The sequence below is a fragment of the Lygodium microphyllum genome, chromosome 3, assembly GCF_053477565.2.
Source record: "Lygodium microphyllum isolate KBCC chromosome 3, Lygodium_microphyllum_v1.1.10, whole genome shotgun sequence".
Classification (NCBI taxonomy): Eukaryota; Viridiplantae; Streptophyta; class Polypodiopsida; order Schizaeales; family Lygodiaceae; genus Lygodium; species Lygodium microphyllum.
In genome coordinates this window covers 100,721,802-100,737,244 of record NC_141137.1, presented here as the reverse complement: position 1 = coordinate 100,737,244, position 15,443 = coordinate 100,721,802, and positions in this window count along the sequence as shown.

Below are 15,443 nucleotides of genomic sequence, written 5' to 3'. Positions count from 1 at the left end.
ATTTTTCATTCTTACTTTATTGCTTTATTATTAAGTTCTAATCAAGGATTGCTCTCCTTGGATAGGAAAAGTTGCATTGGTGTCCGCCATTAGTGCCATTCAAAAGGAAGACAATCACAAAATCCCAGGCCCATGAAGTATATGGCCTTTTTGACTTAGAGAAGGATCCTTGAGCAATTTCTGATGTAGATTTCACAACCTTGGACTAGTTGGCTTGCCTCTTGAAGGTGCCAAAGAAGGGCAACAAAGTGAAGTGCAAGGAGGTAAAGCCAAAAATTTGGCCTAAGTTCTCTACATTATTTACTTCATTTTATCAGAGCCACCATAGAATTACGACATGGAGGCTGCAAAACCCTTTGCTAAGGGCTTATTGTTCGAGCACCTGATGAAGGGCCTAATGGATTGGACATTTTTTGTAGAAAATATTATTGCAACCATTGATTCTAGTAAGTTGCAGGCCAAGAAGCAGAGATGGATTGTGTTCCATTCCTCCTCTATGTAGTAAGATCCTTGATGGTTGTTAAGGGTTGTTGATGTTGATGGAGGGCATGGAACTACCATTTTTGATGTGCATGAGGTCAACAAGGTGTTATCATTCGCTCCACAACCATTTGTAGACTTGGACAGAATAAAGAGTCTATTGGTAAGCCAACATTCATTGGTTCTATCTAAGCATGCTAAAGTGGTCTGCCAACTTGACTTGCATAAAGCTTATATGTACAAAGATGAAGGGGCTTATGCCCTCATCAATAGCCTATAGGAGCAAATACAAGACACAGAGGCATCTTTGTGGCTAGCGTAGTACAAGGGAGATGCATAAGATGCATTAGAAGTGGAAATTTTGAAAGGTTTAGTTCATAGGCTATCACTCACTATACAGACATTATAGGTAGTAATATTTGACAAAGCATTGCCAGAAGCTTTACACTAGGCTCAAGAGGAGCACGATCAAGCCAAACATAAGGAGATGCTTACATGTGTGCATCTCAACTTTGTTCAAAGTGTGTAGTTGAAGAGAAATAAAATTGTTCTATTCCATGTCCCAGCACCAAAATTACAACCCACTAACAGAGTTGTATGTGATGAGGAGAAGATATGTACAACTTGTGAGCTTTTAATATATGATGAGGATGTGCTCGCCGTAATCATACTGTCATGCAACCATACTTATAATATTTATTTCTTTGCACATGTTGCTACCATACACGAGGGCACATGCATGGGTTTAGGTTGTAAACAAGGAATATCACATGCAATGCGGTCATTTTTTGCAAAGTACTGATGCACAAGCAATACTATCTTCAATGCTAGGTAATGACTATAATATTGAAAAAGATCAAAATTCAAGTATGCCCCTTAAGTTTTCCATTGAACTTTAAAGTGTAACCATCTTTTATTCATGCAATGACAAGGCTTGAAGTGGTAATTACTAGTTTTAGACCCTGGTAGCTACCAATCTAGGACCGGTACCTATGGATCCTAGCTTGGAAGCTACTAGTCTTGAGTTCCACACTTGCCATTTTTTGGGACCTATAGCTATTAGTCTACCATTGCCAAATCGGTAGCTAGGTGGTAGCTAGCAATCCCATACTTGTAGCTACTATTGGGATGGGTGGCTACCAAGCTAACAATAGCTACCAACTAGCCACCATGGTTGGACCAGTATTTGCAAGCCACCACTCCTAGCTATGAGTCATAGTGCTAGTACTATTTCTAGACGAATAGACTAGTAGCTATTGATCCCACATTGGTGGGTGCCAACCCAACATTTGTAAACTGGTTGGTACCACTCCCAATGTAGTAGATACAAGTCGTAGACTAGTAGACTAGTAGCTCCTTGTCTAGGATTGGTACATACGAGAGTCCTAGGTTAGTAAATTGGTAGCTATCACATTACTAGTCTAGAACTAGTAGCTACTAGGCTAGTACTAATAGCTACCATTGGGAATGTTAGCTTTCAAAACAAGGTAATGCCAAGGAGCGAGGTAATCGATGGAATAAAAAGTCTTAGACATACAAGGGGAAGGTGCCATTGTAAAATATTGAACCAAAGGTCAATCACCAACAATAAGGTTGCATGGAGGCAAAGGATAAAAACTTAGCCAATAAAGAGAATATGGACCTAAAGAGAAAAATTGGTGCTAGAAGAAAGGCAAGAAGATATCCCTTAAGAAGTTGGAAAGGAAGCCTCTCGTGGATTGTAGTTTCTATGCACTTTTGAATGAGGAGAAATATGAGGATGTAGTTTTCGATGAGGAGGAAGAAGATGATGTGGATCTTGCTATCTATGAATGATATGAGGCAAGCATGTGGATCTTGCTATCTATGAGTGATATGCTCATGAACGTGTGCATAGTGGTAACATGGAACATGAGGGGATTGGGATTAGTGGCTAAAAGAGATGTATATCAAATCATTATTCAAAAGAGGGGGCCAAATGTGTAAGCATAGCAGTTAATCTTGGAGCACATGAGGCTGAGGCTCTAAAAATCAAAGGGTACAAAATCTTCGGGGATTACTATAAAAGGGGAAGAAGGGAAAGAACATTACTAGTCACCGAGAATAAATGTGACTTTCCAATGGAGCAGGGGGGAGGGATACCTAAGTGTAATGCTAATTGAGATAGCTGGGCAAAGGATATAAGTTATCTTGGTCTATAGTTTGAACTTCTTAACATACAGAGCTAAGTTATGGGATACGTCAAGTGGAGTCATTAGGGAAAGAAACACAATTGCACTTTTTGGCGACTAGAACATGACATTATTGGAAGGTGATAGATTGCACATGGGATGATCCATGATCAATCTAGAAAGGAAAGGATGGAACAAATTGGAGGTCACCCATGAGTTGATCGACATCACAGTGGCATTGGGGGAGCCAAAAAGGTACCTTACACATGGCACAAAAGACAAATATGTGCACTTTGAGAGTAGAAAGGCCTGACTGGATTTATCTAAATAATGGGGCTTGGTGGAGTAGCTTAGATGCCAAAATGACATTGCTTATAGAGATTGATGCCTCAAATCACACTATAGTCATGTGTACCTTAAGGTTAATGGGGGGTAGAACAAATATATTGAGCTATCTTTACTATTTTTCTACTTAATTGAGTATCCAATTAATATATATATATATATATATATATATATATATATATATATATATATATATATATATATATATATATATTTGCATTTGGGTCCATGAAATCATCAAGTGCATGAACATATGCAATATAACCAAATACTTGAAACACTTTCAAGTGAGATACATCATGTTTCTTGCTCATAAAACATTCTTTAGGGGTCATATAGACAATAATATTAATAGACTCAGACCAAAAATACTTGGGCATGTTCTTTTTTGCCATCAATGCCCATGAAACTTATGCAATATATGTGTTTTTCCTTTTTGTAATCCTATTTTTTAATGGGATATACCTACATGTAAATTGTCACTTTATCCCATGATACCTCAAAAAATCAGTAAACTCATTAGAAAGGTATTCTCCCCATGTATTTGACCTCAAGCACTTTCAAGCATGTTTCTATTTCCACAAAAACCTTGGAAGTTTTGCAATACTCAAACACTTTAATTTTTTTCTTTTTGAAATATATCCATAGCTTTCTAGAGTAATCATCAATAATATAAGCGATACATTTTGCTTAGGCCATCAAACTTTGTATGCCTAAGATCAAGTATATTCTTGCTTACATCTCTATCATCCAAAAAATGTCATCTTACTTTCTTCTTAAACAAACATGTTTCACAAACCTTATGTCATTCTACAACTCTAAATGTAGGGAAACCTGTAACCCAATCCTTTGGACTGCATCAATTTTAGTCTTTGTATATTAACATGCCCAATATGTTTATGCCATATTTTAATGTTTGCAACTATATCTTTTCCTTTAGCATTATGACCAATAGATACTAAATTCTTTGTGATAGATGGCACATGTAATACATTTGACAAACACTTTGTCTAATCATCATGTAAGGACAAAGGAACTTTCCCATTATTATCCCAATATGTGAGGTCAAGTAGCATGAATCATCTCTTGTCTCTACATGTCTTGGACTATGTGAATCCTGCATCTCTCCAAATGGTTCAACATGGTAGGTCATATAATTAAATGCACTTAAAATAATATATTATACATCATCACATGTCCCCTTTCATGTAATAGCATTCATTATATGCTTCATGATAAACATATGCTCATTTTTATCACCATTCTATCTTCAAGACGATGCATAATTTCTTGCTATAATTTACCACTAGAAGTATCATGCTTCGTATTGTAACAATGGGTTGCAATATGACTTGTTCTTCCATAGTAATCATAGAAAATACTAAAATTACTAGAACCTTTGTTCTATAATTCGCCTCTCTTCTAGAGCTTCCCCTACCTTTAGAACTATCACACCTCCTAAAATCTAGATGTCTCCAAATTGTTGATTTAACCTATTTTGTAACTTACTACCAACACATCCCATACCATGACCTTTTGAAGAGGATCTGCCACGTTTGCTTCTCGAACTTACGCAAAATGCTTGAATTTTTTTGCCATTTCTTTTTGATAATTCACCTTGCTTGTCAAAATTTTCAATTAACCATGAGAGAGGCTAACTCATCAAAATCTGAAAATGTCCTCTATATGCACACAAAAGTAACAAAAGATTTTCAAGGCTCCTCATTATTAAGACTATCCAAATTAGACAAAACCAAACAATCACAATTAAGCATTGCATCAATAGCTACCAAAGCATCTACAATGCTCCTTATCTTCAAAACATAATCAATTGCAGACATTTTCCCTTTCTTTAAAGTTTTCAACTCTTGCTTCAACTAAATCTTTTGCATCTTTGTATTTATTAAAAACATGTTTTCAAAGGTAGCCCAAGCTTTATGTAAATTCTTTGTATTTCTGATACCCCAACATAGTGTTATCAATGATTAAAGATAACTAATTGAGATTGTTTAATCTATTTAGTTACATCCTTTAATATTTTTATATGGTCAAATACCAATGCATCAGCCATAAAAAATGTAAAAAGCTATAGTGGTCATGGGGATAGACAATTTCTTCCTATATACAATCTTGAATGGTGCTCTACCAATAGTATAGTATGGGGTGTTGTTATAAGAAAATTGCAAAATGAACAAAAATTGGTCCCATTTATTATGTTTATCAATTATATAAGATTGAAGAAAATCTAAGATAGTGCTATTAGTAGCCTTCGTTTGACCATTGCTTTCAGGATAGAAAGTAGATGTGAAATCCATTGTAGGACCCAAGTTTTTAAATAAGGCAACCCAAAAGTGACTACAGAAGCAACGGTCTTGGTTAGAGAGGAGAATTTGGGAAAAACCATGGTGAGGAAAGATAGTGCTGATAAAGAGCTTGGTGACTTGAGGAGCATTTAAAGTCTATTCACATGGGATAAAATAGGCTTATTTACTAAACCTATCAACAATGGTCCAAATTATATCATTATGGGCTAAAGTAGTGGGTAGACCAATGATCAAACCCATGGAAATATATTCCCACTGACTAGTAGGGACGAATAAAGGCATAAGTAAACCAAATCTTTTGCCATGATGTCATTTAACCCATTGACAAATCAATCATTTAGACACAAATTGAGCTATATCATGCTTTAAATTAGGCCAACAAAAATATTCATTACAAGCAACTAAAGTGGATCGAACACCTCTGTGGCAACCCATATAAAGGTGGTGCACGTATTTTGTGAATAGCCATGACTCTAAATAGTACAAGTACATACAACTTCTTTTGAAGATACATAAATCCATTGAGAAAAGTATAATCATTGAAAAAAACAATGTTAAAGTCATGCATACGATGCCATATATCACAAAAATCAGGGTCAAAAGCATAAGTAGAAACCATAGAATCAAAAGGTTGAATTGCTACACATGATTTAAATGAACATTTTTATCTTATCAAAACTGAGGAAATAATAAGAAGAAACATGATCATAGGAACTACGATTAGGGGTGTCAACTATAACATTAGCATTCCCTAGTTGATACTGAATTATAAGATGGAAGTTCTAGATAAAGGAAGCCCACTTAATGTGCCAATTAGAAATTAAATATTGAGACAAAATGTTTCTATAGCTTCTTGATTGGTCTTGATCAAGACTTCTAAACCCATGAGGTAATGCTTCTAGATATCCAAGGCATGGACAACAACTAACAACTCTTTATCATATGTGCTATAATTTTGCTTTGAAGGTTTTAGCTTGTTGCTCTCTAGGCAATATGGTGGTCATTTTACATGAGTATGACACCTATTCTTGATCTACTAGCATTAGTGACAACCCAAAAGAAAGATTGGTTGAAATCACACAATTGCAAGATAGGAGCATGAGTCAAGAAATATTTTAAAGAATCGAAAGACTTTTTTTGACTAGCCCCCCAATGAAAAACAATATTAGAGTGTTAGAGGCAAAGCAATAAAAGAAAAATTGTGCAAATTCTTTGTGTTAAAGCTAGCTAATCTCATAAAAGGGTAAACTTCATGCACATTCCTAGGAACTTGCCATTCATTAATAGATTACATTTTTTTTGGATCTATACTAATGCCTTGTGAGAAAATAATATGACCTAGATATACAAATTGATCTTGAAAGAAAACACTTTTAACAGAGTTAACATAAAATCGACTAGTTTTTAGCAAATCAAAAACTATTTTATATGCTTTTTATGTTCAATCTTTGATTTACTAACAACCAAAATGTCGTCGAAAAATAAAGTAATGAAATGATGATAATCAATAAAGATTTTATTCATAAGCCACCTAACAAAAGTGGCAAGTGCATTCATTAAAGCCAAGGGCATGACATCAAACTCATAGTGACTAAATTGTGTGCAAAAAGTAGTTTTAATAATATTAATAAGGATTTGATGGTATCATGATTTTAAGCCAATTTTTCTTAACTTGGATCCCTTTAATTTATCTAGCAAGTCATTGATACGGGATATAGGATACCTATATTTAATAGTGACTTTGTTGAGTACCTTATAGTTGATACACATGCAATATGTTTTGTTACCTTTTGCTATAGCCACTATAATGATAGCTCTAACAATTGCCATCCATTGGAGTAAATGTCTCCTCAAAATCAATCCTATAAGTCTATGCATAACCTTTGGCAACTAGTCTTGCTTTATACCTACTCACACTTCCATCTATATTGTGTTTTACTTTGTAAATCCACTTGCAACCTATAGTTTTCTTTCACTTAAGCAATGGCACCACCAAATCTCAAGTTTGATTTACATCTTGTGTAACCATTTTTTCATCCATAGCTTTCTTCTAATGCACATAACCAACAGCTTCCTAAAAACTAGTGGACTCAACTGATTTTATAACATTCTCTATATATGCATAATGGTGAGCAACATAACCAGCATTTGTCAACCTATTTATTGGATACCTTACTCTCATTAACCTATGCACTTATGAAGCACTCTGTAATCCCTTTACATTAGCCATGGTTTTTCTTATACCAACTGTATGAACAAATGGAATACCAAAATCCTCATCCATACTCTGATATGAACCATCACACTCATCATCTACATGTGAATAGGTTGCAAAAGCATCTAGCGTACCAAGTGGCTCAATCACTTTTTCTTTTCCCTTTTGTGATACATTTTTTGCACTTGTAGGAGTGTTATTCGCATACAATCTGCTACTCCATGGTCTCTTGGTAGGCCTGCTGGAAGAGGACTTTTCTAGTCCACTCAATGTTTGTGATCGTGGACTTATATTTTTTGCCATCACCTTTCTTTTACATCATTTGCAAAAATCTATTTTTCTACACAACATACCAACTGGTCATCTCATCAAACACAACATCTCTGCTCATCTTTAACTTATGTATAATTGGATTATAATATATGTAACCCTTTTGCTCAAGGGAATAGCCAACAAATCCACACTTTTTAGCTTTTAAATCCAAGTTCTTTCTTTTCTCAGTAGGAATATGTACATATGCAATGCATTCAAATACTTTAACATGTAACAAATATAGTTTCTTACTAGTAAACTTATCCTCTAGTGCCACATCATATACTATAATAGTAGAAATCTTGTTCATAATATACACAACTATAGAGAGCTTCAACCCAATAGTATATTCTTTTCAATCATCAAGGCTCATGGAATTTCCAAAATATACATGTTCTTTCTTTTAGTGATACCATTTTGTTGTAATAGAGTGTGTATTTGCATCTAAAGTTCCATGTTGTTTCAAAAAATTACTGAATTCATTAGAGAGGTACTCTTCCCATCCATATGACCTCAGGGACATAATCTACGTACCTATTTGTCTCTCAATTAGATTTTTTAAATCCTGAAAGTGAGATAATGCCTCACTTTTCTCCTTCATAAAACATACCAATACTTTCCTTATATGATAATCAATAAAGGTTACATAATATTTACATCCAACTATCAATATAGTATTTACATGAGCCCACACATTCGAATGTATAACATTAAGTAAGTGTTTGCTTACATGTTTATCATAATAAAATGCATGTCTTATTTGTTTTTCAAATTGGCATGCTTCACATACTTTCTATATATCAACCACTTTGAACTTAGGCAAGCCTGTCAAAATTTCATGTGACTGCATATTTTTCAATTGCTGCACATTTACATGGCTAATATGCTTATACCAAATATCAATATCAGCCACAACTCTTGTACTTGTGCAAACATAGTAACCTTCAGCCCAAGTATATTTATATCCAATGTAAACATCCTTCCTACACGCTTGCCTTTTGCAACCCATTTATATCCATTTCTAACATCTTCTACAAAGTAGTCATTCTAATTGAACTTTACTTGGAATGTAAGTTCCTTGTGATGTTCGACATATATGGTACATTAACCAAAGACTTGAATTTTCCATCTTACATAGACAATGGAACACTCCCAACATGAGCAATAGGGTGCACCATATTATCACATGTGTCCACAAAACCAAGCATTTCAAGATTTTTCATTTCTCTATACCATTCTCCATTAGACGTCATATAGTTAGATGCACTTGAATCCACATGCCATACATAATTAGTCATTACTATCAATGCATATGCATTCACTGCATTCATCATGTGATGCATAACAAACAACTTCTCATTATGATCTTGATTATTGATAGATGCATAGTTGTTATGTTGTCTTCTCCCATTTTTGTTATTTTCCCCTCTTCTCTTTTTTGAAAAGTCATTTGCAATGTGAGACTAGCCTCTCCCACCTATATGTGACTTCTCTTGTAAGTCATGAGATTGCCCTTGATCCGTAAAGGCCACCATGTGGCCTCCACCATCACTACCTCTACCTCTACTTTTATTAGAGTAGAACAACTATTCTAAAATATTATTGCTTTGTGATGAAAATGCAACAAGATCCCCAAGTTTTTATCTTATAATATCAACAAAAATATTAGATCTGGAAAATCAAAGATGGTGTCTCTTGTCTAATGGAGGTTTGGAACTACTTGTATTCCTCGGTTAAACCATCTAAACATGTAGCTACTATATCATCATCATCAACTTGCACTTTAATATATCTAAGAGCTTCAACAATACTTTTAATCTTCAACGCATACTGGTTAATAGACAAACTACCATGCTTGATATTATTTAACTCAGACTTTAATTGCAACTTTCTAGCTTTAGTATTTGTACCAAACAATTTAACCAGGTCATTCCATGCTTCTACAAGATTGTCTACATCCTATATGTGCCCAATCATGTTGTTTGAAACACTGATAAAGGCCAATACATAAATTTTTGAGTATCTTGGTTCTATTCCTTAGATGCCTTAGCTTGCTCAAGCATGGCATTTTTCTCCGGTAACTCTAGAGCCTCAACATTATCTCCTTCAATGTAGTCCTAATAACCTTTACCTATAGGAAAATTATTCAATATGAGCTTTCAAGCATGGAAGCTATGTTTGCCAAGCTTTACCTATAAGAAAATTATTCAATATGAACTTTCAAGCACGGAAGCTATGTTTGTCAATCTTGTCACTTATAATCTAATTAAATCCCTCAAAGATTGTGCAATAAAATGTGAAAAACTAATTTTATCAATAATATGTTAGGTCAACTATAATGTCACCTATAATAAACTCAATACATAAGCATAATATGAGTAACACATATAATGTTTGATAGTCTATAAATATTCTCTACCTAAGCCATACCCAACATCTACAATCTATTTGTGAAATGACAAGGTTTGCAGAGTTCATGAACCTGATCAAATTTGCACATAAATAGTATCTATCTCTCAAAAGAAGGTCGAAAAATACCCAAAATGTGAATTTGAATGCACAATCATAGACTAGAGGTCTATTATACTCCCTTGGGCACTCCAAGATTGTGAAGGCAACTCAATCAAATATCATATGAAAGATATCTCCACAATTGTACTCCACAACAAGGCTTCCTTATAGACTCTTGTGCTTGTGGTTCACAGCTCCTCACTTGAATGCCACTTTTATACCATGAAAAGATGGGGTAAGAGAGAGGGAGCTTGAGATCTTGCAAGATACACAACACATAGAGAATGAACATAAGGTACAAAGACGAAAACCCTAGACTTTCTTCTTCTTCTTCTTCTCCACTATGATAGTCTACCAAGAACAAGAGAGAATACAACATATACAATACACAAATGGTCCATAGTATGAACATGTTAACTAGAAAGATGATTCGATATATATCCTGTAACTTGGGTAGATGGATTGATTTCCATCTGTAAAGTATCACTGGAATGATATGCTGATGTAGGCACCAACCATGTCAATAATATGAATGCAGAAATGAGCATCCAAGATTGTGAATGTCAGTTTATATTGAGCTTGATATTTTAACAATGTTAGATAACTGTTGAATGTTGAAATGACTATTTTTAGCTTTTTTTTGTTAGATTTTTGGGTGGTTTTTGTTTGATTTTGTGGTTGATTGATTAATTTTTGGATGGTTTGGAAGTATTTTGAAGTGTGTTGGAATGGATTGAGTAGGTTTGAGAAACTTATGATAGTTTTTAGTTGAGTTATGATGTGTTGATTGGTTTTGTAATGTGTATGTTTGATTTTGATAGGTTTGTTTTGCGTCTATTTTGGTCTGTTTTCTTTTTTATTGAGAGGTTATGATTGTGAATGAGTAGTTTGAGAAATAATTGGGAATATTCTATATGGTTTTTGATGGTTTGAGTTGGTTTTGGTTTGAGCTATATGGTTTTGATGCCTTTTGCAGACCTTTTGTAATGTATTGATGAGCTTCTGTATACCTTCTGGTGTCAATTGTATGCTTCTATAAGTATTTTGATGGATGGATGTTTAGCTTGGGGATGTTTTCTAATCTTGGAAAGAGAAGAATGGTAGCTCTTAATAGCTCAAAAAAGTAGAATAAGTAGTTGATAAAGACTTGAACTGAACTTTGAAGTGACAATGACACTGATGAGCACTTAAGGGTCAATGTAGTGGCTTTGGTATCCCTTCATATCAAGTATACCTCTTGGGAGGGGTATCCATGACCAAGAGAGGATTATTGAGTGTTATTATTTATTATTATCATATACTATTAAGAGAGAGCATATGTGAGAGAGATAGTGTATAAGAGAAAGCCAATTTCTATGAAAAAACATTGTATCTACATGAGAGAAAGACTATGAAGACTATGAAGATGATAAAATATGAATAATATGTGATGAATTCCATTCAAAGTTGATCATTTCTTTATGTTATTTTGGTTATTTGATGGTTTCTATGAAGAATATGAAGGATATGTTGAAGATTTGTTGTGATAAACTCATGGGAGATTCACTATATGATGCTACGTTTAGATTGCTTGTTCTTGGTATTCTTTTTCTTCTTATGGTTGATTAAAGTATGAAGAACATGCTTGTTGGTGTGAAAGATAGATTTTATTATAGTAGTTTCCGTGTTTTCATTCTATTCCTCTTGGAGTTCTATGTTTTTGGTGCATAGCTGAGGAAACTGCCATCAACAAGTACCAATAGAGGCTAAAAATGGAAGCACTAGCATTGTTGAAGAGGAAAAAAAGCAATGGAAGATTGTAGAATTCCTGCTATTGTTGAGAATTGGAGATCTTTATTACCAAAGCCACTTTCTATAAGAAGTGCATTTCTCAATGGTGGCCGAAACATGTTACTATCTTAATGTGGGCTCTATGTGATAGATTGATCCCACTATCTTTTGAAGCCATAGAAAGCTGTATCACTATAGCCAATTGTTTCCCACAAAACTAAAGAGCAAAATAGATAGAATGAGTATCAATAGAAGATTTGGCCTTCGTTGAAGGATTTCCAAACATCATCAAGTGGGAGATTGTGAAGAAGCTTTAGGAGCTGTGGTCTATTGAGGTTCATAGGAATAAGAAGGAAAAGAGTTGGAATTTGTTTGTGGACACCCAATAATAAGATACATGGGATGTTTGGTATATTGATAACCTTCTATTTGTCCAAGTGGCAACCCATTGCTCTCTTTCTCTCTCTCTCTCTCTCTCTCTCTCTCTCTGTGCATCCCCTCAAATTGATTTATCTTAATTGCCCCCTCCATGCTCAGATGGATCACACAAGGCTCAACATCACCTCGGGCCAATATAGCCCTTGGCCGCCATCATGCCAAATTGCCCTCCAGTGGTGATAGCCACACCCTTATGGCCTTACTTGGCTTGCTTGTCTACCCATGGCCGCAGCCCCATAATGCTTGGTTGATTGGGCCAAGAAACCTCCTTGGCCAGAACTTAAACCTACTCGGTCGCCCCCACATCATCTCAACCTTGGGCTATAAATGCTCAAACTAACCCTCATGGTGGCCACTTGCATGTGACCTCTAATGGCACCCCCAACATAATCACTCACATGTAATCACCACATGCACTCATACCTAAGTTTTCCACCCCCATGCCAATTTGGCCTCATACCATAAACATTTAGATATCCTCTCTTAGAGACAACCCCATAAGGGACCGGAAGACTTGAATGCTCTTTGTCAAAGATTGGAATTCCACCTCACAATTAATGGAGGTTGGTAACCATATCAAGGCATAAAAGCAACAAACTCGGATGGCTCATCGTGAGCCGTAATGAATTTTTTAACGATGCTAAGGATAGGCCCATAACCATTAATTATTGGCATTCCCCACTCAAAACTTGTATTGACATAAGGTCCAGGTTCTCTACTCAAATTCTTACACAATTACAAGCCACAAAGGCTCACTGTTACCGTGTTTCCACAGCACAGAGGAGCGGAAAATGGAAAAAATGGAAATAGCAAAAAAGGCGCAGTATAAAAGTAGAAAAAGGTGCCTTGACCGGGAGCCACTCCCTGAAAAATTCAAATGTTTAGGCACGACCCTCAGGAAGCTTCGGTGTCGGCCTGAGGCAACAAAATAATTAAAATATGGAAGAGCCCCCCGAATCTTTGTAAAAGAGTGCCAGGCTCGCTCCTGTGCAAAGTGTATGCATTAGTTGGGAATATGATAAATTAAAATGGTGGGAAATGGGAAAAAGGGCCTAGGCGACGGCCGGCCATGTAAAGGAGGGAAAAGGGGATGATCGCCCAAAAAGGATTTAGGGCTTTGTATATAAAGTTGAAAAGTGAATGAGAAGCTCATTCTTTGGTGTGTGGCAAAAAGAGTCTTCTTCTTCCTCTCTTCTTCTCACCTTCTTGCTTGTGTGTGCTCTTGAGAGAGGGAGTGTGAGAGTGTGAGGGAGTGAGTGTGTGTGAGAGTGAGGGATCAAGAGGGTGAAGCTCTTCACCATCTCCTCTTCTCTTCTCTTCTCTCGCGTGCACGGCTATGGAGGATGGATCTTGGAGATGGAGGAGGCTTGAGCTAGCATCAAGAATCGTGGAGCTACCGGAGTGCAAGAGAGAGGAGGGTACTCGATCGAGCATCAAGGTAAGCTCACTACACTCGTAGGATCGACGGTGCGACGGCTAGGTGAGATATAGCCATTAGAGCTTGCTTGGAACGCTTGAAACAATAAGCGATCCGTGGGTCTTGGCGGTTGAGTGAAAGCTCCCACACTCACATGGGTGCACTTTGACACTTTCTTAGATAGAGGCCCATAAGGGTCGAGGCAGCAAATTGATAGTATTGCACGAAAAATTGGAGGTCCAATCATTGAAACTTGACTTGTGTGGCCCTCACCCATAAGCCACATAGTTGGCTTTTGTTCATCCACCATCTTGGTCTTTATTCTTGCCTACTAGGGCCTTAATCAATATCCATTATCCCTTCAATAAATGGCCATTAAGGCCATGAGAGGCTAGTCATAGTGCATAAACCATTCAACATTGGCCATTCCATAAACTATAGGCCTCTTGGGCTTAGCCACCTTTGTCTTGGCCTTAAGAACCATTGCCTAAGCCTTGGGAGTAAGCCCTAATACACATGATCTACTTGTTGTCAGCTCAATTCCACTTGACATTCTCTATGGCAACACTGACACTCATAGCATTCAACTCATTCCTTGGGTGTCCCACCAAACAATTTTCCAACTTCATCCATCAATTTAAAGGAAATGTATACATATCCACCTAGACTGACACCACAAATGGAGCTATCTTTGACATGACACACCACGAGCAAGCTATGATTGAAAGCATGTGGTCCACAACTCCTTAATGAGTGAAGATAAGCATGCCCCATGAACCAAAGAACCTCATTATCCTCGTATACACGACAAGAAAGGTCATCTTATCGAGCCACACAAGCACTTAGTTATCATAGCACTTACTCCTTGTCCCATAGTGTGTCACCAAAAAGCTATACTTTCATTTGTGCATGACATAGAGGACCCTTTGTGTGTGACTCGATTGCCCTTGAGATAATTGGAATATGGAGGCTTTAAAATTGTGTGATTTGGCCCTCACAAGACCCTTAAGAAACATTTGAGGCGGCCATGCTTACTCCTCTAACTTGCTAAGAATTGGTCAAGAGGCAAAAGCTCTTGGGTGGGATGCATCATCATCAACTCTACTAAGAATTTGTTGAACCTAAATGTACTTCAATTTAAGATCCTCTCCTCTAGTAGAGTCATTGTTCAAATGAATGGAGACTTTTTGTTTTGAGTGATTGAGGGATTATCCAAGTAAACAGCTAAAGTGCTTTTTATTTCATTGGATGCTTCATTTTTTGGCCTAGTTGCATGTGGACCACCAAACCAGGCAAGGTGTAAAACATTGTGGAGCTCCTAGCCACCTATACAAGGTGTAGTGAAATAAATTCTTGCATTAAACCCATCGAGGAAGTCCCTTGTGAAATAGCTTGAGGGTAGTGTCTTCATGACTTGGCTTCCACACGATTAGCAACAACCACATACTTGGGTACATAGCCATTTAAACTCAAAAGAGACA